At 42.8% G+C, this 24,913-nt stretch overlaps 1 long non-coding RNA gene across 1 annotated transcript in view; it reads left to right on the forward strand.

The window, feature by feature from the left end:
• Positions 1-1,989: 1,989 nt before the first annotated feature.
• LOC142660325 (uncharacterized) overlaps positions 1,990-24,913 on the forward strand; it is a 30,857-nt gene continuing 7,933 nt past the window's right edge. The window contains exons 1-3 of the long non-coding RNA XR_012850460.1: positions 1,990-2,058; positions 5,976-6,106; positions 23,830-23,942. This is a non-coding gene — a long non-coding RNA (uncharacterized LOC142660325). The remainder of the gene's footprint in view (positions 2,059-5,975; positions 6,107-23,829; positions 23,943-24,913) is intronic.

Raw genomic sequence — 24,913 nt, forward strand, 5'->3', positions numbered from 1 at the left:
TGTGGTGGGGGGACGGGTTGCGGCGACAATAAGCCACTCCGCCTTATCCAGTGTAGTTAGATAAAGGGCTAGGAAAGCAAAAATAATCTTCTACATGGATAAAGTAAAGCCTAGATACAACTCTGCATTCTATAATCTAAAATTACTGAAAGAAACCGACTTTACACATCTGCAAAAACACCATAAAAAAACAGTGTTTATCCACAATATAACTCATTTATACAGGGAGATTATTGGTTGAAGCTAATAATAAAATAAAACTATAGTAAATTGATAATTTTTTGTAAATTTATCCCACAAGCATAAAATGTAAATGATAACCAGTTATATGACATAACTGGAATCACTACAAGGCCCCTTTATGTGTGATACGACACAATATGAGAATTGTTCTATATAAACACGCGTTAGGAATCATCAGTGATAATGTATTTAAAATATTCAGAAATACATAGAAAATACTCAATGCATAGAAGATGCTTTATCTTACAAAGGTATAGCTATGTTCTCCTTCACCTGTGACAAAGATTGTTTGCTGCCATAGCACTTTATTGAAATACCCTGACCAACGCAGAGTGCTTTTTTGGTACCCATCCTGACACCCAGCACCTAACACACATGCACCGCCAACATCGACACCCCCCCCCCCTTTCGTGCTACGTACGCACTTGCATTATCCAAGTATTAAATTACAATATAGCTGTAGGATTTTGCAAGTGTTACTCAATCACACAGTGTATACAAAGTGTTGCTGATGGATTCTTTCTGTAAAAATCCATCAACCTCTCATTGTCACATTGCAACCTCCACCATTGCAACTTCTCATTGTCACGGCACAAGAAGACTGCATTTAAATCCCCATTTAATAAGCTACACAAATTATAAACTTTACTAGGACATCAACGCCTCATCATGCAGATCCCAGAGAGGCAATTTCATTATTTCCTACGGCCGCAGATCCTGTTCTAACAGCATCACCAACTCTAGTTAAAAATAGATAAATAAGATAAATGAGCCTTATGTGCTTAGGCAGGGGAGGCAGCTGCATTGGAGCAGATGTCACTCTCAGTCTTATCAGCCCTTTTATGATGATGATGATGATGATGACAATGAGGACTAAAAATAATAATAATATTAATATTAATGCAGTTTTATTACGATTGATAATAATATTATTAAATTTGTACAATTTTTGACCATTTCATGCATTTTAATATTATAGTTATTCAGTAGAGATGAACAAGTTTTACAGGCTAAAGCCAATTCAGTGACTATTAATTTTCCCGTTTTTATAATTACAGAATCATACTTCTGTCAAGATAGGTTAAAGGCTATGTATATCTTCGATATATATATATATATATATATATATACATATATATATATATATACATTTATATACACACACATATATATATATATATATATATATATATATATATAGAGAGAGAGAGAGAGAGAGAGAGAGAGAGATCCAAAAAATAGGCAGCACACCATAGAAATCAGTGAAAAAGAGGGTACTTTATTAACCCCAAGTGCGACGTTTCAGCTCTATCCACTAGAGCCTTTCTCAAGCAACTCTATGTATATATATATATATATATATATATATATATATATATATATATATATATATATATATATATATATATATAAACAGCAAAACTCACAAAAAAGCATGTGAAGTCAGGGTGCCAAACAAGTAATCCCAATCCCTGGAGCAGGCAGTGTAAACTCCAGCTAATACCATGCCAGCCCTGGAAAACTTATCGCTCCTGTGTCTATCCCCTGCACTAACAGCTTTTGGTTATTTGCCTTTAAGACAGTATAATGCTAGAGGGATTTTTCTGTACTTTACAAATAAAGTTTGTTGAAGTGAACAAAGTACATGCTCTCAAAACTGGTGCAAGGAAAAAAGGGGAATCAGTGCCCGTATCCACCAATTGGAGCGCTTCTTTCATTTAAAAAATAAAAGGCCTATGTATAGCAATAAACATTTTAGCTTTCTTAGTGGCAAATACTCCTGTGTTGTTTACATAGGGCACGTCCACATACAAGGTTAGCATTTAGAGGAGCCTATCTGTCTATAGGGTACCCCAAGCATTCGGTGGGGCCTCATTGTACCTTTGTTTGCCTCTGATTTCATATGGAGGCCTACAGAGGTTTTTTTTCCTGTCAAAATCTGTAACTATCTGACATGTACCATTGGAGGCCATATTTTGCTGATATTCTCCCCTTGAAGCACATCTCAGTAATATTTTGCAATACAGAGGCACTTTATAGCAACATACTTGCCGTAGCGATGCTGTGTGCTGCCCTACAGGCTCCATGCACAGAGCTCTGCGGCTCTATGACAGAAATGACACATATAAGGCCCTTCTACATGGGCCAATTATTGGGCATACGAGCGTTCACAGAATGCTCGTTCCGGATCACAGCCCTGTGTAAACTAGGCAACGATCAGCCGATGAGTGAGCGTTTCATAATTGGCTGATTATATGGTTTATGCAGCCTAAAATATTAGGTTCAATGTGGTTTATTCAGACAACATCAAAAAGGTGCAACGTTTCAATCCCACATTGGGATCTTTCTCATGCTTCAGAAAGATCCCAATGTGGGATTGAAGCGTTGCAAATTTTTTATGTTGTCTGAATAAACCACCGTTTTATACTTTGAACTTGGAGTGCTGCAAGATCTTCTTCAAGTATATATATAATTGTGTATCAGTGTGTTTGGTGCAACTTTCTAAATACTTTTTATTAAAACAAATTTTAACTTTTTGAGATACAGCTGCTTTGTATCCTGTATACAGAGCAGCTGTATTTAGTGCTGAAACCTGTATCCGTCAGATGTGGAAAACGACCAAACACATTGTTTTGGTTCTTTCTGATGGTTTTATTCATGGTGGTAAACTGCCTACTTATTTCTATATAGAAGGACCTGTATTTTTGATGGGCCATAAGAGTAAAAAATAGGTTTTCATAGGACAACCCCTTTAAGTAATAGGACAATCTCTGTTCAGTGAAACTTTTTATGTTTCACACATTTGTTTTAGTCACTTCCCCTTCAAAACCACCAAAAACGCTGGATAGGTGGGGAAACAAGTTTAAAAATACCTCTAATGCAGATCATACTGCTAGCATAACTGAGAAAAAAAAATATTTAATTGCTCACGAGCTGTATGCTAATTAGATGCCAAGTGTCCTGTGGGCGTTCCTTAACATGAAAGTTGTTAGGGATCTGCCAGGTACTACGTCTAGGTATACTCCTGGGATTAATCAATCCACACCTGAGGCCAGACCTGTTCGACTGACACCATCTCCCACCAACCAGGGTGGCAGGCTCAGGAGTGGGAGAGCCTATCGCGGACTGGTCAGTCGGAGTTAGCTCCGCCCCCTGTCCTTTACTACCTGCCGTGTTCTCTTCCTCAGTGCTTGTAATTTTTCTGGATTCCTGGCCCCACTGCTGCTTGCTCCAGCCTGCTTCTGCCGTGCTTCTGCCTTGCTGCAGTTCCGCTTAACCTGCTCTGCTTTGCCCCTGGCTTGCTTCCTTCTCCGTGCTCACTTTGGTATACTCCACTTCATCCTGGTCCTGACTACTCATTCACCGCTCCGTTTCCTCGCGGCGTTCCGTGGCTACTGCCCCTTCCCTTGCGTGTTCCCTGTTTGTTCTCCCGTGCACTTAGACAGCGTAGGGACCGCCGCCCAGTTGTACCCCGTCGCCTAGGGCGGGTCGTTGCAAGTAGGCAGGGACAGGGCGGTGGGTAGATTAGGGCTCACTTTCGCTTCACCTCCTTCCTGCCATTACAAAAGTATTCTAGTTATTCATCTGCAAACTCTCCCCAACCCCTCCGCTTTACTCAAGCCATTAGTCAAGGGCAAAACAGATGGGTTGGGGAGGGTTTCTAGAAGAACTAACTTCCCTGGTTAAGGAATGCCAGGCGGACACTTGGCGTCTAATTAGCATAAGTCACGTGAGCGATTAAAACTTTGTTTTCTCAGTAATGCTAGCAGTATGACCGGCAACATAAGTATGCTTAAGCTTGTTTCCACGTCGCTATCACTAGTGGTGTTATTGGTTGGGGGGTTTAAACTGCTGACAGAATACTTTTAATTTTCCAAAATGAGATATGCAATTATTAAAGCCCATTAAAAAGTGAATGATAAGAAGCCGCTGCCCTGATGGCATAGGGGAGTGTCTGACTATATCTATGAGATACAGTATCTATGAGCCATATCATCATGTATGGCCAGTTTTTCTCAGTCTGATGCCCCCAATTAACCTGTGGTGGCACTTATCTTGAAGAGAAGCAGCTGGGACAATGAAACCTGTGTGATGAATTTTTCCCTAAGAACAAACACCAGAGGGTGTCTGGAAACGCCTCATGCATCGTGGATGTTACCCCTTTATGATTAGTTACACAGTTATTGATATAATATCTATTATAGAATGCTATAATTATAATGAATTTTGCTGATGCTAGATTGGCCTGTAGTTCTTTCAAGTGGTCTAGGACAACTTATGCCTTCAATAAGTTGTCTATGTGACCATTTAACTTTCACCACCAATGCAAGTCTTCTACATTCGGAAATAATGATGTTCTCTATGGTTCCTCGTGACTTAGAAAGGCTTCTGTCATCTTTCTCAGATTGATATATATGCACCACTCTTTTTGTTATCTCTTCTTTTATATCCATTGACTGCAATTTTCTTTATCAAACTAGGAATTACAATCAGTTGGTTGATTAAGGACCCTCTTACACGGGCCAATTATCGGGCAATCGAGCATTCAAAAAACGCTTGTTCCCGATAATTGCACTGTGTAAACAGGGCAACGATCAGCCAATGAACGAGCAAACGTTCGTTCATTGGCTGATTGTATAATTTACGCAGCCTAAAATATTATTGTTGTCGCCAGCACATCTCCCTGCCGACTTGATAGATACGCTGCCGAGATGATAGATACATGTAGGGACGAACGATCGGAGTAACAAGTGCTCGTCCCCATACATTACTGATAATAGCTCCTTGTGAAAGGAGCAAACGAGTGCCGATCAACAAGCTGTCTTGTTAATCGGTAACTCGTTTACACAGCCCTCGTCGGGCCGTGTATCAGGACCCTAACTGAGGGGACAGTTACATTTTTACACTTTTGATATTGCATACGTTAGTGTTATTAATTAGATAAAGGCCTTATTCAGACGGCCGTATTTCCCAGACTGACCAAAATTCTGAGAGCCAGATGCAGGAACTCCTAGCATCATAGATAACTATTTAACGTATATGTCAGAGGATTTTCCCAGCGTATATGGCAAACGTGGTGCAACAAACATTACGTGAAGGTTGCCTTAATGTTCTAGCTTATTATTTTACATTTATTTTAAATCTCTATCGATGGCTTATTGGAGGCTGCTTCCTTCCTTCCTTCCTGTATTGTCTGTATAGACAGTGCAGCACGGTGTGTGCGCGCTTTATTTACTTGAAATTAATGGGAATTAATTTACAGAGAAATGTCATAGACCATAAAAATCTCTAGGAAGTGAAGCCGCTTTGCTCAGACACCAGTAAATCACAGTCGAGCTACATACAAAGCCTTATATGTGTATAATGTGATATTATCCTGCCTTATCTAGGCTTCAAGCAGTACAATAGAGCAGTCATTAAATCCCTTTCCCTCTGCTGACTCTGTCCAAGTCTGCACAGCAAAGCTGACAAGTGAGCTGCAGATAACTGAAAATGTCAGCTTATTGAGAGCACAGTCTTCTCCAGTGGCCAGTGTGAAAACTGGAATATTTACAAAATATGTTTATAATAAAATAAATAAATCAGGTTTCCATTCATACTTTCCCTTCAAAGCGTACCTAACTTTTCAGGTGACTTTTCAGAATAAGCTGCCATATGTGTTACATGAGGAAGAACACTATTTCTGGCCATTATATTCCTTATATTAAAATGTATTTTGCATTTTTTTGCAGTTTTCACCTGTTGGATTGATCCTTGCCCTGCTATTTGTATATGTTGCACAACTCAGTAACACCTGGGCAATGCACATTCGCAAATGAGGATATGATATATGATATGATATCTACGCAAGCCGGGAATTCAGGTACCCTGCTGATTTATACAATATAATTTTATCTCCAGCCACTTTTTGACCATCAAACTGACTTCACCATATGCTGCAGATAACATAAATTACAATGTAAACTTGTCAGTACATTGTCATTAATCATACTAGTACCTACTTTGTATAGTAAAACATGCCCCCAGTAGTGCTGATATGTAACTTCCTTTCAGCAAGTTTTTTTTTTTACCAAAGAGTGATGTAGATCTTAGTATCTTTCATCTCTGGACTTCAAAGAATGATATCAAGAGAGCACAGGATGACACTTTTTTTGTCTGATAACTGTCTTTGACATCTGCAATATATGACGATTGCGAGAGCAAAAAGTGAAAGTTATTGTAATAAATATATATATACATATATATATATATATATGTATATATACACATATGTATATATATATATACACATATATATATATATATATATAGAGAGAGAGAGAGAGATTATTAGTTATATTATGATTACTACAAACAAAAAGTTTATATGTTTTAAATGACCTCATCTAAAAGGAATGCTATCACTTAAAGATTCCCTATGGGGCTCCACATCTCCTCACATCTGTTATCAATGTATATCTGTATGGTTGGGAAGAATATAGGGAACAGGATGTATTGAGTGTTATGGCACTTATACAGTAGACAGACTCAAGAAGACTACACCAGACGCTGGAAATTTGATACCATGCAGAGAAAATACATTCATGTCACTGTTATTTTCTAATTATAACAGCTATAATTATAAGGGTAATACTTATAACTAAAATACTGTACAGGGATAGAACAAACTGTGAAAATTACTATACCGTAAGAGGTTAAAACAATGGTACACCAGCAGTGTGGAATAATGCAAAATTGTTTGTGTATAAAAATAAAAGTTAAATAAAAAAGTCTATGGTACAAAACCTTATAATATCAAGGAAATGCTAATTATTTACATTATTATTATTATTTACATTAATGTGTTTATTACAAATATTATTATTATCATCCAATATATCACATAACAACTTAAGCCCCATTACATTTCTTACGGAAGTTGAATCTATCAAAAAGTGAGATTTTGCGTCGACCTTCCCGATCCCCTGTTATGGTAGATCTAATAGATTTAATAAAACTTTGAGAACTGAATAAAATTGTGACAGATCTGGATTTGACATGATAAAACTTCTAGTTAGCAATAACGACAAAAGGGATGGAGCTGAGTCTGGCTTCTCAATGAAAAAGAAGACTGTACTAGCCCACCACAAGACTACTGGATCCTCCGGTGGTCCCAGATTCTGACATGACAATCGTCACTATCACAAGGTTCATGAGGTCCCTCCAGACAACAACCAAATCTGAAGCTAGCGTAGAGGTACAGTAGATCTCTTTCTGCTGGATCTGTAACTTTCTTAGAATATATAAATATTATTAGGCCTTATTGATCATATTACATGCGTGCAATGTAATTAGGGTTTACTATAGTATAATGGTATATAGAGTTTACTATTCAACTAAAGCTGGATATGCCCATGTTTTCCGCATCTACTTGGAATTAAATCCTCTGGTGGGGCCAAGGTACCTTAGTCCAACATTTAACACAGTAATTATGTATTTTAATTGGATTTCCCTTTTAATATAATGTTAATACATCAGTTATTGACTTAATTTATATGACAAGAGTAAATGCTCTTAAGCTACATTAGGCTATGTTCATATCTACGTCAGGGCTCCATTCCAACATTCCGTTTGAGCTTTCCGTCGGAACGGAGTCCTAACTGACAGATACCATAGGTTTCCGTTTCCATCACCATTGATTTCAATGGTGATGGATCCGGTATCCATTTGTGTCAGCTGTGCAAGGGTTCCGTCGTTTGACAGAATGAATACCGTAGTTGATTGCCTATGATTTCCGTTTGTGTCAGTCAGGACTCCGTTCCGAAGGAAAGCTCCGATGGTATGTCGGAATGGAGCCCTGACGCAGATGTGAACATAGCCTTAGTAGTACAGACTTTTTTTCACTTTGCAGTAGGTCAAGTATTTTACCTTGAATTGTGTGGGACATTGTAAATCTATATCCGTATGTTATTTACAAGACATGTTGTAGTCCACCTATAGTTGTAAAAAAATCTTCCAATTCCCAGAAGCCTAATAAGAATAGCAAAGGATCACATTAACACATGAATCCAATACAAATAATAGGTGTAATGTGTAATCTCTATTCAGCATAGTAAACTTTTTGAAAGAATTAGGTTTTGTTGACATAATCATTGTAATGGAAATTCTGCATATACATCAACGTTTCCATAAACTTTAATCATTGAACATATGCTACGAAAGTGTCCTTTTGGCATACATTTGGCTGGTACATGTCAGCTATGCTTTCAATTCAAGGGGATCCTGCAAAGTACATATATATACACTACCGTTCAAAAGTTTAGGGTCACTTAGAAATTTCCTTATTTTTGAAAGAAAAGCACAGTTTTTTTTCAATGAAGATAACATTAAATTAATCAGAAATAAACTCTATACATTGTTAATATGCTAAATGACTATTCTTGCTGCAAACGTCTGGTTTTTAATGCAATATCTACATAGGTGTATAGAGGCCCATTTCCAGTATCCATCACTCCAGTGTTCTAATGGTACATTGTGTTTGCTAACTGTGTTCGAAGGCTAATGGATGATTAGAAAACACTTGAAAACCCTTGTGCAATTATGTTAGCATCGCTGTAAACAGTTTTGCTGTTTAGAGGAGCTATAAAACTGACCTTCCTTTGAGCTAGTTGAGAATCTGGAGCATTACATTTGTGGGTTCGATTAAACTCTCAAAATGGCTAGAAAAAGAGAGCTTTCATGTGAAACTCGACAGTCTATTCTTGTTCTTAGAAATGAAGGCTATTCCATACGAGAAATTGCCAAGAAACTGAAGATTTCCTACAACGGTGTGTACTACTCCCTTCAGAGGACAGCACAAACAGGCTCTAACCAGAGTAGAAAGAGAAGTGGGAGGCCCCACTGCACAACTGAGCAACAAGACAAGTACATTTGAATCTCTAGTTTGAGAAATAGACGCCTCACAGGTCCTCAACTGGTAGCTTCATTAAATAGTACCCGCAAAACGCCAGTGTCAACGTCTACAGTGAAGAGGCGACTCCGGGATGCTGGCCTTCAGGGCAGAGTGGCAAAGAAAAAGCCATATCTGAGACTGGCTAATAAAAGGAAAAAATTAATATGGGCAAAAGCACACAGACATTGAAAAGAGGAAGATTGGAAAAAAGTGTTATGGACAGATGAATCGAAGTTTGAGGTGTTTGGATCACACAGAAGAACATTTGTGAGACACAGAACAACTGAAAAGATGCTGGAAGAGTGCCTGACACCATCTGTCAAGCATGGTGGAGGTAATGTGATGGTCTGGGGTTGCTTTGGTGCTGGTAAAGTGGGAGATTTGTACAAGGTAAAAGGGATTTTGAATAAGGAAGGCTATCACTCCATTTTTCAATGTCATGCCCTACCCTATGGACAGCGCTTGATTGGAGCCAATTTCATCCTACAACAGGACAATGACCCTGAGCACACCTCCAAATTATGCAAGAACTATTCAGGGAAGAAGCAGGCAGCTGGTATTCTATCTGTAATGGAGTGGCCAGCGCAGTCACCAGATCTCAACCCCATAGAGCTGTTGTGGGAGCAGCTTGACCATATGGTACGCAAGAAGTGCCCATCAAGCCAATCCAACTTGTGGGAGGGGCTTCTGGAAGCATGGGGTGAAATTTCTCCCGATTACCTCAGCAAATTAACAGCTAGAATGCCAAAGGTCTGCAATGCTGTAATTGCTGCAAATGGAGCATTCTTTGACGAAAGCAAAGTTTGAAGGAGAAAATTATTATTTCAAATAAAAATCATTATTTCTAAACCTTGTCAATGTCTTGACTATATTTTCTAGTAATTTTGCAACTCATTTGATAAATCTAAGTGTGAGTTTTCATGGAAAACACAAAATTGTCTGGGTGACCCCAAACTTTTGAACGGTAGCGTATATATATACATATATATATATATATATATATATATATATATATATATATATATTATTTACAATGACAGGCAAAGTCAGAGGTATGTAGCTGTATAGACATACAGTTGCCTAAGTCTTAGGCATATGTTTGACGGTGTGCACAGTGGATATAAAGCCCGGAACATGGTATGGACAAAACCTTAGAGCATTTCCAACATGTTTTAAAAACTGATACAAACATATAGGCCGGAAAAAAAATTGGGTGATGACAACAATCGATAATGTCTATGACAGGACTTTTTGTTTTCAAAAAGAGAGTAAATAGGAACTCTGATTCTCTCTATATATAGATGTACTTAAAGAGGCTCTGTCACCACATTATAAGTGCCCTATCTCCTACATAATGTGATCGGCGCTGTAATGTAGATTACAGCAGTGTTTTTTTATTTAGAAAAACAATCCATTTTGACCTATTTTAGATTTATGCTAATTACTTTCTTAATGCCCAACTGGGCATGTTTTTACTTTTTGACCAAGTGGGCGTTGTGGAGAGAAGTGTATGACGCTGACCAATCAGTGACCAATCAGCGTCATACACTTCTCCCCATTCATTTACACTGCACATAGTGATCCTGCGTTGTTCACTATGTGCAGTCACATACACACACATTAATGTTACTGAAGTGTCTTCACAGTAAATAGACCTTACCTCCAGCCAGGACCCGATGTCTATTCACAATCCCGACACTTCGGTAACATTTGTGTGGGACTTACAGCACAGCAAGCGTAATCTCACGAGATCACGCTGTAAATGACAGCACAATGTGATCTCAATGTGCTGTGCTGTAAGTCCCACACAAATGTTACCGAAGTGTCGGGATTGTGAATAGACATCGCGTCCTGGCTGGAGGTGATGTCTATTTACTGTCAAGACACTTCAGTAAATGTAAGTGACTGTATATCATGATCTAGCAAGATCACTATGTGCATAGTAAATGAATGGAGAGAAGTGTATAACACTGATTGGTCACTGATTGGTAAGCACCATACACTTCTCTCCACAACTTCCACTTGGTCAAAAAGTAAAAACCAGCCCAGTTGGACATTAAGAAAGTCATTAGCATAAATCTAAAATAGGTCATAACTCCGTCAAAATTGATCGTTTTTCTAAATAGAAAAACACTGCTGTTATCTACATTACAGCGCCAGTCAGATTATGTAGGAGATAGGGCACTTATAATGTGGTGACAGAGCCTCTTTAACTTAGCTCTGTACATAGGCAATACAATAGTTTGTATTTGTCACACTAATGTATTGAAATTCTAATACCTATAAGGGCAGTCAGACACCGTCGGAGTCTTTGACATAAAAGTAAATTGGCCATATTGGGTTTTTCCATGGTATTTATGTTGTTTTCCCTGGGTAAGCATTGACAGCAGTATCTGTTAGCCTCTTGTGTCTACTGTGCTAATAAGTATTAACATACACCATCAACTGTGCTGAAAATGCATGTTAATGGGGGATAACTGATTTATATTGACGGCTGAAGATCTTCTGGCTGGCAATTATCCTATACCATGTCTTATTATGAGATAATATAATGTAAGGATGTGTATTAGTAGAAATGTTGTTTTTTTTTTTTTTTTTAAAACTCAGTTGAAATCATTTAGCTCTCTCTGTATTGAGAAAACAATAAAATACTATTAGACGTTGTGCAGTCAATCAACCTTACAAGACGTGAAAGAAATATCCCATTCACGATGCACACGTGTAGGAAACATTCTGGTTGTCTTTTAATAATGAATAAAATATTGCTAGGGTCATATATAAAAAACATTCTCTATGCCGTTTTGTCTAACGAAATGTGGCAGCATCCATTCATATAGAGATGTATGAGGGCAATATCATACATGAAACCACTAACTGGATCTACTTTATTTTCTCTGCATTTCTTGATATAGTTTTTCAAGTGTAACTGAACGTTCAACAAACCTCTGACATGTCATAGTGACATGTCAGAAGTTTTGATTGGTGGGGTTTGAGCACTGAGACCCCCACCAATCGCTAAAACGAAGCTCTTGGGAGCGCTCTGCTGCTTCGTTTCTGTTCAGCTTTTTCCGGAAAGCCGATGTATCGGAGAACGGGCTAATAGACTTTCAATTGAGTCCGTACACCGATACATTGATTTCCAGAAAAAGCCGAACAGAAACAAAGTACGCTACAGTACCTCTGCTACAGTACAACAATGTGAGGTCCAAAATTTAGACAAACACTGTTCAAATTTTTCTTATAGACTTTTTTTTTACCACAACAATGCCTTAACAGTGTGTGCCAGCCAGAGGTGCCCCAGAATTTTATAATAATTCTGATAACCACCAGATTAACTGCCCCAGAGATTGCCACTAAAGTGCCAGCCAGGACACCCCCATACAATTTCTCAGTTGTCACTAGACTGTCTGCCATATTCCCCCTGCCACAGAGATGCCCTTTAGGATGCCTGCCACAGAGATGCACCCTAATATGCAAAGCATAGATGATTCTCAGAGTACCCCAGTCTCAGATACCACCTAGATTTTCTACCACAGATGTCCTCCGACTGTTCCTCAGATACCCCTCAGAGTCTAATTATAAGCATCATACAGTATGGGACCCAAATAACAGTGCCATACAGTGGCCAAATAACCCTTTCATATAGTTGGCTAAATAGCAATAACAAACAGCTGCCACCACCATAAACGGCAAAAATTATATTCTGTACTGTGTCACATTAGCAGTACCACACAATGCCAAAGTAAATACCACCATACAGTGCTTAAATAATAGCAATATGCAGTGATCCAAAAAACACATAAAGTAATCGAATAACTACTATACAATGTCTAAATAATACTGATATACAAGTAATATTAATGTTTGTGGTTGTAATGTCCGTGGCTGCGGGCTGTCAGCTCCAGCCTCCCGCTGACAGCTGCAGACAGGAGTCGGCAAGCGCTGGCCCCAGCCTCCTCCTCAGGAGACGCCAGCGCTTGCATCCACTCACCTCCGCCGGAGCCCGCAGGGTGCGCGCGCACGCTCGTCCCCGCTCTTAAAGGGGTAGCGCGCGCACCGGACATCTTGAACGACCTTTGACCCGTGAGTACCCTGGGCTATAAGAGGGGTCCAGCCCCCTAGTTCGATGCCTGAGCGTTGTTAGTTTTCCCAGTCTGTCTTGCAAATGGTCCCTTAGTGTTTCCTGTTCCTGTTGTTGCCCGTGCCTTGTTCCCCGTTCCTGTTTCCCGTGCTTTGCCCTAGTATCGAGTCGTGCCACGTCCTGTGTCATCTGCCATGTCCAGAGGAATCTGCCACGTCCTGTGTCATCTGCCACGTCCAGAGGAATCTGCCACGTCCTGTGTCATCTGCCACGTCTGGAGGAATCCGCCACGTCCTGTGTCATCAGCCATGTCCGGAGGAATCCGCCACGTCCTGTGTTATCTGCCACGTTCGGAGGAATCCGCCACGTCTGGCGCAACTTGCGGCTCCTGTGTCATCTGCCACGTTTGGCGCCATCTGCTGCACCTATCTCATCTGTGCCAGAGCTGCGGCCACCATCTGGACTATTCAGGTACCCTTGTGCTGGACATTGTATTTCTGGGGTGTCCTGTTGTTTGGCCAGCTGCCTCCCCGCTGCGGTGGTAAGGCCTAGTGGGTCCACTAACCCACTCCGTGACAGTACGCTCAGGCCATGGACCCCGCTGGTCAACCTGAGACGTTGACTACACAAGCCATGCTGGCTGAGATGGAGGATCTCCAGTCACGACAAGACCAGCTCCTCCTGTCGGTGAACGCCATAGCCCATCGGCTGCTTGCTCCGTCCACAGTCATCACCGCACTCGTTCCTGCAGTTCCGCCTGCTACACTTCCTGTCTGTACCGGTAGCAACCCCCTGTATTTCTTGCCGCTACCTCCACGCTATGATGGAGATCCAAGGTCCTGCAGGGGATTTTTGAATCAGTGCCTGATCCATTTCAGACTACATGCCAGGTCCTTCTGTTCGGATGACGTCAGGATCGCCTTTATCATCTCTCTCCTTACCGGCAAAGCCTTGGCATGGGCCAATCCTCTGTGGGAACATCAGGGACCAGAGACCCGGGACTTGCAGTGCTTCTTACAGACCTTCCGCTCGATCTTTGAGGAACCTGGGAGAGTTTCTTCGGCTGCTGCAACCTTGCTGACCCTACACCAGGGAGACCTCTCCATGGGCGAGTATGCCATTCAGTTCCGTATCCTGGCTGCTGAATTTACCTGGAACAACGAGGCTTTGGTGACTACATTCTGGCAGGGACTGTCTTCAGGGATCAAGGACGAGCTGGCTGCTCGCGATCTGCCATCTACCCTGGACGATCTTATCCTACTCGCCTCCCGTGTCGACATGAGGATCCGGGAACGTTCCCAAGAGGTTCTCCGGGGGAGAGAACTTCCCAGGCTGGATTCTGCTGTCCCGCAATCCTCCTCAGCCGTCCCACCAGAGGACCCGATGCAGAGTAATTATGTTAAATTGTCTACCCAGGAGAAACAACGCAGACACACTTCTAGACTTTGTTTGTATTGCGGCCATGGAGGCCATATTGCGCGTCTGTGCCCCCAGAGGCCGGAGAGACCCCATTGCCTAGGATTGGTTGGAGAGACAACACTAGGTGAAACAGAATCTAACAGAGGATTCGCTTCCAAATTGACTATTCCTGTGACCCTGGTATCCGGCGACAGGACGCATCAAGTCCCTGCCTATATTGACTCTGGCTCTGCTGCAAATTTCATCCAGAAAGAGCTGGTGGATCATCTTCAGCTGCCCACAGTTCCCCTGGAGACATCTTTGGCTGTTGCCTCAGTTAATGGACTGCCTCTGCCTGATCCCATTATCTCTAAAACCAAGCCATTGAAGCTCCAGGTTGGTGTACTTCACTCTGAATATATTTCGTTCCTTGTTTTGCCCAAGGCCATCAATCCTGTTCTGCTGGGCCTGCCTTGGCTTCGACTACATGCCCCAGTCCTGGACTGGAATTCTGGAGAGGTTCTCCAATGGGGCTCCAAGTGCCATGGTCGTTGTCTGTTGCAGATCCATCCTGTCAAGCCTTCTCTGCCTCAGTCGCTGTCGGGACTGCCTCCCCATTTTGCTCAGTATGCAGATGTTTTCAGCAAAAAGGAGGCTGAGACGCTGCCTCCACATCGCACCTATGACTGCCCCATTGAACTGGTTCCTAATGCTTCTCTTCCCCGTGGACGGGTTTATCCTCTCTCCTTGCCTGAGTCTCTATCCTTGTCGGCCTATATCAAGGAGAATCTGGAGAGGGGTTTTATACGAAAATCTTCCTCCCCGGCCGGGGCTGGATTCTTCTTCGTTAAAAAAAAGGATGGATCCCTTCGTCCCTGCATTGACTACAGGGGTCTCAACCTGATCACAGTCAAGAACAAATACCCATTGCCACTCATCTCTGAGCTATTTGATCGCATACGAGGGGCCAAAAATTTTTCTAAGCTAGACCTGCGTGGGGCTTACAATCTAGTCCGGATTCGCCGGGGTGACGAATGGAAGACGGCATTTAACACCCGGGACGGGCACTACGAATACCTGGTGATGCCCTTCGGACTGTGTAACGCTCCAGCAGTGTTTCAGGAGTTCGTTAACGACATCTTCCGAGATCTACTCTATGTCTGTGTTGTTGTTTATCTCGATGATATTTTGATTTTCTCCCCAGATCAGACGACTCATCGGAGGCATGTTCGTCAGGTTCTACTATGATTGAGGGAGAATCATTTATACGCCAAACTGGAGAAGTGCGTCTTTGAGAAGAGTTATCTGCCCTTCCTGGGCTACATCATCTCGGATCAAGGCCTCAAGATGGATCCTGAGAAAGTGAAGGCTGTCCTGGAGTGGCCACGTTCCCAAGGCTTAAAGGGAATGTGTTGCCAGCAAAACATGTTTGTTTTTTTTTAATTAAACATTTAGTGTGTAGGTGATTAAACATTGTTCAAATTTTTTTTATTTTTTTCACGAGTCAGGAAATATTATAAATTAGATTCTAATTTATAATATTTCCCATTGCTGGTCACTAGATGGAGCTATTCCCAAAATTGCAGCATTGCATGTGGTAAAGCAACCACATTGCTTTTTGCTGCAAAATTGGGAAAAAAGCACTTGCTCTAGTGAGCTCTGAGAATCCCCCCCTCCTTTATCCTGGCTAGTGCCGGGATAAACGAGGGGTTTGAACGGTCTAACCTCCTACACTGTGTGTCGCCATTTTTTGAGCTAACACACAGTGTAGTAGGTTTACATACAGTAGTAAACACACACAAACACGAACATACATAGAAATCTCTTACCTGCTCCTGCCGCCGCGGCTCCCTCCGGCCCGTCCGCTCCGTCTGCTGCCGCTGGTCCAAGTGCACAAGTCCGGAAGCCGCGACCGGAAGTAGTAATCTTACTGTCCGGCCGCGACTTCCGGTCCACAGGAAAATGGCGCCGGACGGCGCGCATTTCAAATTGGACTGTGTGGGAGCGGCGCATGCGCAGTTCCCACACAGACGGCGTACACAGAAGTGGATGGGACGGGACCCGTTCGCAGTCCCTATGGGACTGTGGCTGCCGTATTCCATGTCTGTATGTGTCGTTAATCGACACATACAGAAATGGAAAAAAAAATGGCAGCCCCCATAGGGAAGAAAAAGTGAAAAAATAGAAAAAAGTAACACACAAACACACAAATAAATAAAAACGTTTTTAATAAAACACTAACATTAAACTGACATGAAATTTTTTTTTGTGGTGACACTGTTCCTTTAAGGGCCATACAGCGGTTCCTGGGATTCGCCAATTTCTACCGGCAGTTTATTCCTAACTTCTCTTCTCTGACATCTCCCATCTCGACCCTTACCAAGAAGGGTGTGAACGCCAAAGTGTGGACTCCAGAGGCAGAGTCTGCATTTAATAGCCTGAAGAGTGCCTTCACTTCAGCCTCGATCCTCCATACGTATCTCGGCAGTTCTCACTGGAAGTGGACGCTTCCTCTGTCGGTGCAGGTGCACTTCTGTTCCAGAGGAGCTCCAAAGGAAAGGCAGTAGTATGTGGCTACTACTCTAGACTGTTTTCTTCTGCTGAATTACTCCATTGGAGATCGGGAGCTGCTGGCCATCAAATTGGCTCTGGAGGAGTGCTGCTCACCCCATCCTGATCTTCACCGACCACAAGAACCTCACTTACCTTCAGTCCGCTCAAAGACTTAATCCTCGTCAAGCCAGGTGGTCGCTGTTCTTCACCCGTTTTCTGTTTGTGCTCCACTACCGTCCCGCGGACAAGAATGTGAGGGCCGATGCCCTGTCCAGATCGTTTGAGAAGGAAGACACGGTGGAGTCCCTTCAGACCATCATAGACCCGTCTTTTGTTCGGTTGGCGGACAGGAGAATAATTCTCCGCTGAGGACATAGTTCTAAACTTGCTGGGCACGCCGGTGTCCGTAAAACCCGAGACCTGATTGCTCGTCACTTTTGGTGGTCCACGCTACCTAAGGATGTTCTGGACTTTGTCTCTTCTTGCACGGTGTGTGCCTCTAACAAAGTGACTCACTCCAAGCCTGTCGGTCTGCTTCAACCTCTGCCTGTACCCAATGCCTCCTGGCAGCACATTGCGATGGACTTCATCACAGACCTTTCCCCCTCAGCAGGATGTAACACTGTCTGGGTGGTGGTGGACCGGTTCTCTAAGATGGCTCATTTTATCCCGCTGACCGGCCTACCTTCTGCTCCTCGTCTGGCAAGTCTCTTCATTCAGCACATCTTCCGCTTGCATGGCTTGCCTCTTCACATTGTGTCCGACCGGGGGGTTCAGTTTACCTCTAAGTTCTGGAGAGCCCTATGTAAACTCCTGGATGTGAGATTGGACTTTTCCTCTGCCTATCACCCCCAGTCCAATGGGCAAGTTGAGAGGATCAACCAGATCATGGAAAATTATCTCCGCCACTTCATCTCTTCACAGCACGATAACTGGGTACAGCTTCTACCATGGGCCGAATTTTCTTACAACAACCACACAAGTGAGTCCACCACTTCCACTCCGTTTCAAATTGTGTACAATCAACATCCCAGAGTCCCTCTTCCTGTGTCGACTTCATCTCAGGTTCCCGCTGCTGACTCTGCATATGGGGACTTCCTGCAAATCTGGCAACAGACCCGGTCCTCTATTTTGCTGGCAGTAGATCGCATGAAGCGAAAGGCAGATACTAAGAGAAGAGAGCCGCCTCAGTATCTTCCGGGGACTAAAGTCTGGCTGTCCTCTCGGAACATTCGCTTGAAGGTGCCCTCATACAAGTTCGCTCCCAGGTTCCTTGGACCATTCGAGATCCTGCAGCAGATCAACCCTGTCGCCTACAAGCTTCGGCTGCCTCCTACCCTCAGGATTCCCAAATCCTTCCACGTCTCCCTCCTGAAGCCTGTGATCCTAAACTGCTATTCCAAGACTCCCAGCCCTGCGGTTGCTCCCAGCGGCTCCTCGGACATCTTTGAGGTAAAGGAGATCTTGGACACCAAGAGAGTGAGAGGAAAGACCTTTTATTTGGTGGATTGGAGGGGGTTTGGTCCCGAAGAGAGGTCCTGGGAGCCAGAGGAGAACCTCAATGCCCCTACTCTTCTAAAGAAGTTTCTCTCTCGCTCCGGTCCCAAGAAGAGGGGGCGTAAGAGGGGGGATACTGTAATGTCCGTGGCTGCGGGCTGTCAGCTCCAGCCTCCCACTGACAGCCGCAGCCAGGAGTCGGCAAGCGCTGGCCCCAGCCTCCTCCTCAGGAGACGCCAGCGCTTGCATCCACTCACCTCCGCCGGAGCCCGCAGGGTGCGCGCGCACGCTCGTCCCCGCTCTTAAAGGGGCAGCGCGCGCACCGAACATCTTGAACGACCTTTGACCCGTGAGTACCCTTGGCTATAAGAGGGGTCCAGCCCCCTAGTTCGATGCCTGAGCATTGTTAGTTTTCCTAGTCTGTCTTACAAATGGTCCCTTAGTGTTTCCTGTTCCTGTTGTTGCCCGTGCCTTGTTCCCCGTTCCTGTTTCCCGTGCTTTGCCCAAGTATCGAGTCGTGCCACGTCCTGTGTCATCTGCCACGTCCAGAGAAATCTGCCACGTCCTGTGTCATCTGCCACGTCCAGAGGAATCTGCCACGTCCTGTGTCATCTGCCACGTCTGGAGGAATCCGACACGTCCTGTGTCATCTGCCACGTCCGGAGGAATTCGCCACGTCCTGTGTTATCTGCCACGTCCGGAGGAATCCGCCACGTCTGGCGCAACTTGCGGCTCCTGTGTCATCCGCCACATTTGGCGCCATCTGCTGCACCCATCTCATCTGTGCCAGAGCTGCGGCCACCATCTGGACTATTCAGGTACCCTTGTGCGGGACATTGTATTTCTGGGGTGTCCTGTAGTTTGGCCAGCTGCCCCCCCGCTGCGGCGGTACGGCCTAGTGGGTCCACTAACCCGCTCCGTGACAGTGGTGATCATCAAACTAGGGTGCCAGGCCATCTGTGGAGCTGCTACCAGCAGGGGCAGCTGATGTGCCCTGTGCACACATCACACACCTAACGCCAGCCCTGACCAACACCTAAACCAAAGTCATGGTAAAAGGGGGTCCTATAAGTTAAAGGGAATGTGTCACTAGAATTTTTTTTTTTTTTTAGTTAAACAGTTAGTGTGTATACATGATTAGACATTGTTCTAATTTTTTCACGAGTCAGGAAATATTATAAATTAGATTCTAATTTATAACATTTCCCTGTGCTGGTCACTAGAGGCAGCAATTCCCAAAATTGCAGCATTGGCATGTGGTAAAGCAACCACATTGCTTTATGCTGCAAAATTTGAGAAGACACACTCGCTCTAGCGTCCTCAAACAATCCCCCCTCCTTTCTCCTGGCTAGTGCCAGGAGAAAGGAGGGGATTGAATGTTCAAACCTCCTACACTGTGTGTTACCATTTTTTGAGCTAACACACAGTGTAGTAGGCTTACATACAGTGGTAATCACACACGAAAACACAAACATACACAAACATAACTTACCTGCTGCTGCCACCGCCACTGCCGCCGCTCCCTCTGGTCCGTCCGCTTGCTTCTGAACACATGTCCTGAAGCCGTGACCGGAAGTAGTCATCTTACTGTCCGTCCGCGGCTTCCGGTCCACAAGAAAATGGCGCCGGATGTCGCTCGGCCGAAGACCTTCCATTTGGACTGTGTGGGAGCGATGCATGCGGCGTTCCCACACAGACGGCTTACACCATAGTGAATGCGAACGGCTCCCGTTCGCATTCTCTATGGGGTTGTATGTGCCGTATTCCATCTCTGTATGTGTCGTTAATCGACACATACAGAGATGAACAAAAAATGGCAGCCCCCATAGTGAAGAAAAAGTAAAAAAAAAAAAAAAGGAAAACACAAACACACAAATAAATAACATTTTTTTTAATAAAACACTAAAAGCAAATTGATATAAAAAAAAAATTTTCGCGACACCCTTCCTTTAAACGTGGAATTTTGTTGAGTTTTTTCCTCTGGTTTTCCCTGGACTGGAAGCTTTACACATTTTACATATTAAATAATACACTTTATATGTTCTTTTCTATGATAAAAGTAAATCTGAGAAAAAAGAAAGATAATAATATTAAAATATATTTTTCTTTCTGGACAGAAAAGAGAAGATAATAAATAATCTTGTTTAGCCGTGATTCACAGCTACAACTTATCATATACCAAAAAGCTGGCAGGGAAATTCTCTGCGTACAATGCCGGAGCAGCTTGGCTAGTCACATAAAGATGCCCAGAGGTGCAGTTAACATGCACAAATTATTAGACCGGTGACGGGAACCAGAAACTTAGAGATCCACTTGAGTGTAGAGTATGAACATAAATATCCAGACAAATGCCACCATACGTGGGTATTTTATGGAGATCTATCAAGGCATTATATGCTGAGTGTTTATTCAAACCATTTTTGAATTGTCTACGATTCAATTATCTGCATAAGCAGGATGATAGACCGGGATAGCTCACCCTGGTTTGGGGATGCTGCTGTTTATGATCTTTCATGCTCTGGTCTATAAATCACCTACAAATCAGCCTACGACGGTTTCCATAAAGGTTGACATTCCCTGCCTCATGCTCAGAATTAAAATCTGCCCACTACCATCCTATCCATCACCGTCCAACAGACATTCTGGCAATGATATTATCCAAATATGATGAAAACTTTGAACTCTCCTTCTATAAATTATGGCAAAATGGATGTTCTGCCATTAACCGGAGACAATGTATGGGTCTGTGGTTGCAATGGAGTAATGATGTTCTTAAAAGGAAGCGTGGCTGGGCATTCAAAGAGGGAAGAAAGATCAGACCGTCTGTTATTACTAGTACACTGTACATAATACTATTCATACAGGTCAGGCCAACCTTAAACGCAGGACAATTATCTGCTCGCAGAGACCAAACATCTGCTATTAAGCACATTCAGGCTCCAATACGAGATGCAAAAAAAATTCTGTCCACTACGTTGCTACAGTTTATAGTTATGAAGTTCAAACACTTGGCGTCTTCTGCATATCATCCCACTTTCGCTCTGTAACTTCAACAGTTCGGCTTTGAAATATGCAATACCTCCTTCTCTTTTAATATTCTCACAGCTGTGGAAGATGCTGGTGTAACTCTAGATGAAACGTAAAGTTTTTTTTTTTTCTTTATCATCACATTCCTGTGTATTTATAAGTTACCAAATGAGTGGTGTTGTAGATTATAAAGTACACGTTTGCAAGGTCATCTTTTGTTTACATTCATGCAAAAAAACAAAAAAAACTTGTCTCTGATTTGTTTCATGTTTTAAAGTTTCGACAGAGTGAGATATTAATGAAAAAACAGAGACTGTTGTGTTTAAGGCTTTGGACGTTTTTGAATGGTGAATGGAAAAATACGACAATATTTAGAAATATACTCTATATATTTTTAGTAGTAATCATTACAGATGATAAGCCGTCCCCTACAACAATGGATATTGACATTTTACGCAATTAAGGCAACATTCACACGAACGTAGCCCACCTCAGACGTGAAAAACTGCAGTTTTTCATGCCCGAGGTGCACCTGTGCGGGACGCGTTGTCACGGATCCTCCACAGACTAGTCTGTGGAGGGATGCATGACACGCAGTAAAATAGGACATGTCCTATTTTTCAACGGACCGTTCACACCCTCCGTTGAAACAACGGTCGTGTGAACGGCCCCATTGAAATACATGAGTCAGTGTGACGGCCGTTGTTTTAACGGCCGTCACACGGACGAAATTCACGTTCGTGTGAATGAGCCCTAAAGAGGATCCTCAAAAATATGTTTGCACATACCCCCCATCCCAATGTTCAACAATTAAAGGGAATATATCACTTTTTAAACTGTTTAAAAAACATATGATGAAACGTACTAGTTTTTTTATATCCATTTTTATTTTTGTTTACATGATTTTGGGGGTAACCATTCTGCCTCAGTTGCTGCAACAGAACTTTTTGCTTTACAGTAAGTTGTCTGAATGCAACATATGGAATAATATCGAGCATGGTGAGCATGCTCTGTGACATGTGCAATAGTCACTATACAGGGAGTGAGACGAGGGAGGAAGAGCTGAGCCATGTCCATCATCTGTTGTCACTAACGTGATCCTTTATTACTTGCCATCAGCTTTATAATCCTGCCCTGTAATGATAATTAGATTACTTCTGCCCCTGCCCGCAGTGTACACAGCACAAGCTGAAAAAAGTGAGAAAAAGTTTCAGCCAATTGTAAGTCCTAGTTTACATGGTGTTTTGGCCGTACATCGAGCTAAACATGTCCATAGGGTTCCATTAGCCCGACGAAGGCCAAAAGAGTGTTTGTTTGTTTGTTTTTTAAATGATAGAATAGCATATTAGACTTTGTTTTTCCATCCCGCCGGATACCGTAAAAGCAATATACCGTGCAGTAAAAGTTTTTATTTAACATGGGGGACTATGGGTGACAAATACCACTATATGACATATGTCACATACCTCCATTAAACGTATGCGTCGGGAAGCTCCAGTGACGTAATTGTCTATATATGGACAGCTATCGCCACAGCTTCCCAATGCAGCGGAGGCTGCCCAGCCTGCCGACACGGTGGCTCTATCCCCCATGACCGCAAGACCTTTACAAACGGAGTCCCCGGCTGCTTTTAAACTGTCCTGCTGCCCAGGAAACTCCAGGGACGTAGCTTCACCAGGCAGAGATAGCAGCCGGGGACCCTGGCTACAAAGGTCTTGCGGTCACTAGGGATATAGTATGGCCGTGCGGGTGGTGTCTAGAGTCCCCGGCCAGAGTACTTCCAATGCTCTGGCCGGGGACTACGGCATCGCAAAGCTACTGACATCACTATCCACATATGTATAGACAGTAAGATACGTTGCAGTCTCCTGTTGAAGGTATATGTCGTGAGTACTCTAACGTATACCTTCAATGGAAGGAAAAAACACAATGAGAACTAGGCCTTAGTGCTCAGTGGCCAGTGTGAAAACATCAATATTTTTTTGCTCATACAGATTTAAAAAACAAATGTTTTTATTATAAAAAAAAAACTTTATTTAAACAATGGGTCACTTTCTAATGATATATTACCGTTAACATTTTTTTTGTACATTTACAGAGAAATCCCAATTTCAAATCTGAGGAGCAGAAGCCATCTTCCTCTCTCTCTGGTGCTGCAGCAGAAGTAATGGCCGAGTGTATCAGGACATGCTGCAAGCATTTTACATAAATGTGAGTAAAGAAATATTCAGATCTCCTATAAAGTGTGGAGACCAAAGATCTGGCAACTGTGGATTCTATCGCTATGCGATGATCTGATATTCAGACAACTAGTCATCAAACTGGGAGATCAGAAAGTGATTCATTAGTCTAAATGACTCCTTGTCCACAATGAATAATTATAATGGGACACTATTGTTATCAACAGAGTTATCACCAGAGTTTTCTCATGAAATCTTGCTAGTGAAATTAATAGTACATAATGAGTTCCATGATCATATAATGGCATATGGCTGGAGAGTCAGCTCATTGTAAAAGGGTCAAGGAGACATGCAACACTAGGACTAGGGCTAGAAATTAAGGGCCCATTCACACAAACGTGAATAACGTCCGTGTGCTGCGCATGGAAATCACGTGCAGCACACGGACACATTGAGTTTTCACGCAGTGAGAGTCCGCTGTGTGAAACTCACTACATTTTCTATATTGGTGCATTTTCATGCACCTACGTGCCCATTGAAGTCAATGAGTGCGTGAAAACCACGCACAGCACACGGATGCACATCCGTGTGCAGTGCGCGATTTGTGCATCAATTTTATTGAAAAGAAAAAAGAAGATATGCTTTGCGAGTGCATGAATGACGCGTTTCACTCACAAAGCACACTGATGCATAATGCAACACACAAGGACCAGATTCACGCACGTGAACGCTCGTGTGAATGTAGCCTAAGGCTTCGTTCACATCTGCGCTAGAGTTTTCTGTCGGAACGGAGCCCTGACAGAAACAAACCATAACCATAGGGTTCCGTTTCCATCACCATTGATTTCAATGGTGACGGATCCGGTGCCAATGGTTTCCGTTTCTCTCCATTGTGCAAGGGTTCCGTGGTTTGACAGAATCAATATCGTGGTCGACTAGCCCTAACTAGTTGGAACAGAGCCCTAATGCAGATGTGAACGAAGTCTAAGCTAAATAAAGCCA

This window comes from Rhinoderma darwinii, chromosome 9, assembly GCF_050947455.1.
Source record: "Rhinoderma darwinii isolate aRhiDar2 chromosome 9, aRhiDar2.hap1, whole genome shotgun sequence".
NCBI classification, from domain to species: Eukaryota; Metazoa; Chordata; class Amphibia; order Anura; family Rhinodermatidae; genus Rhinoderma; species Rhinoderma darwinii.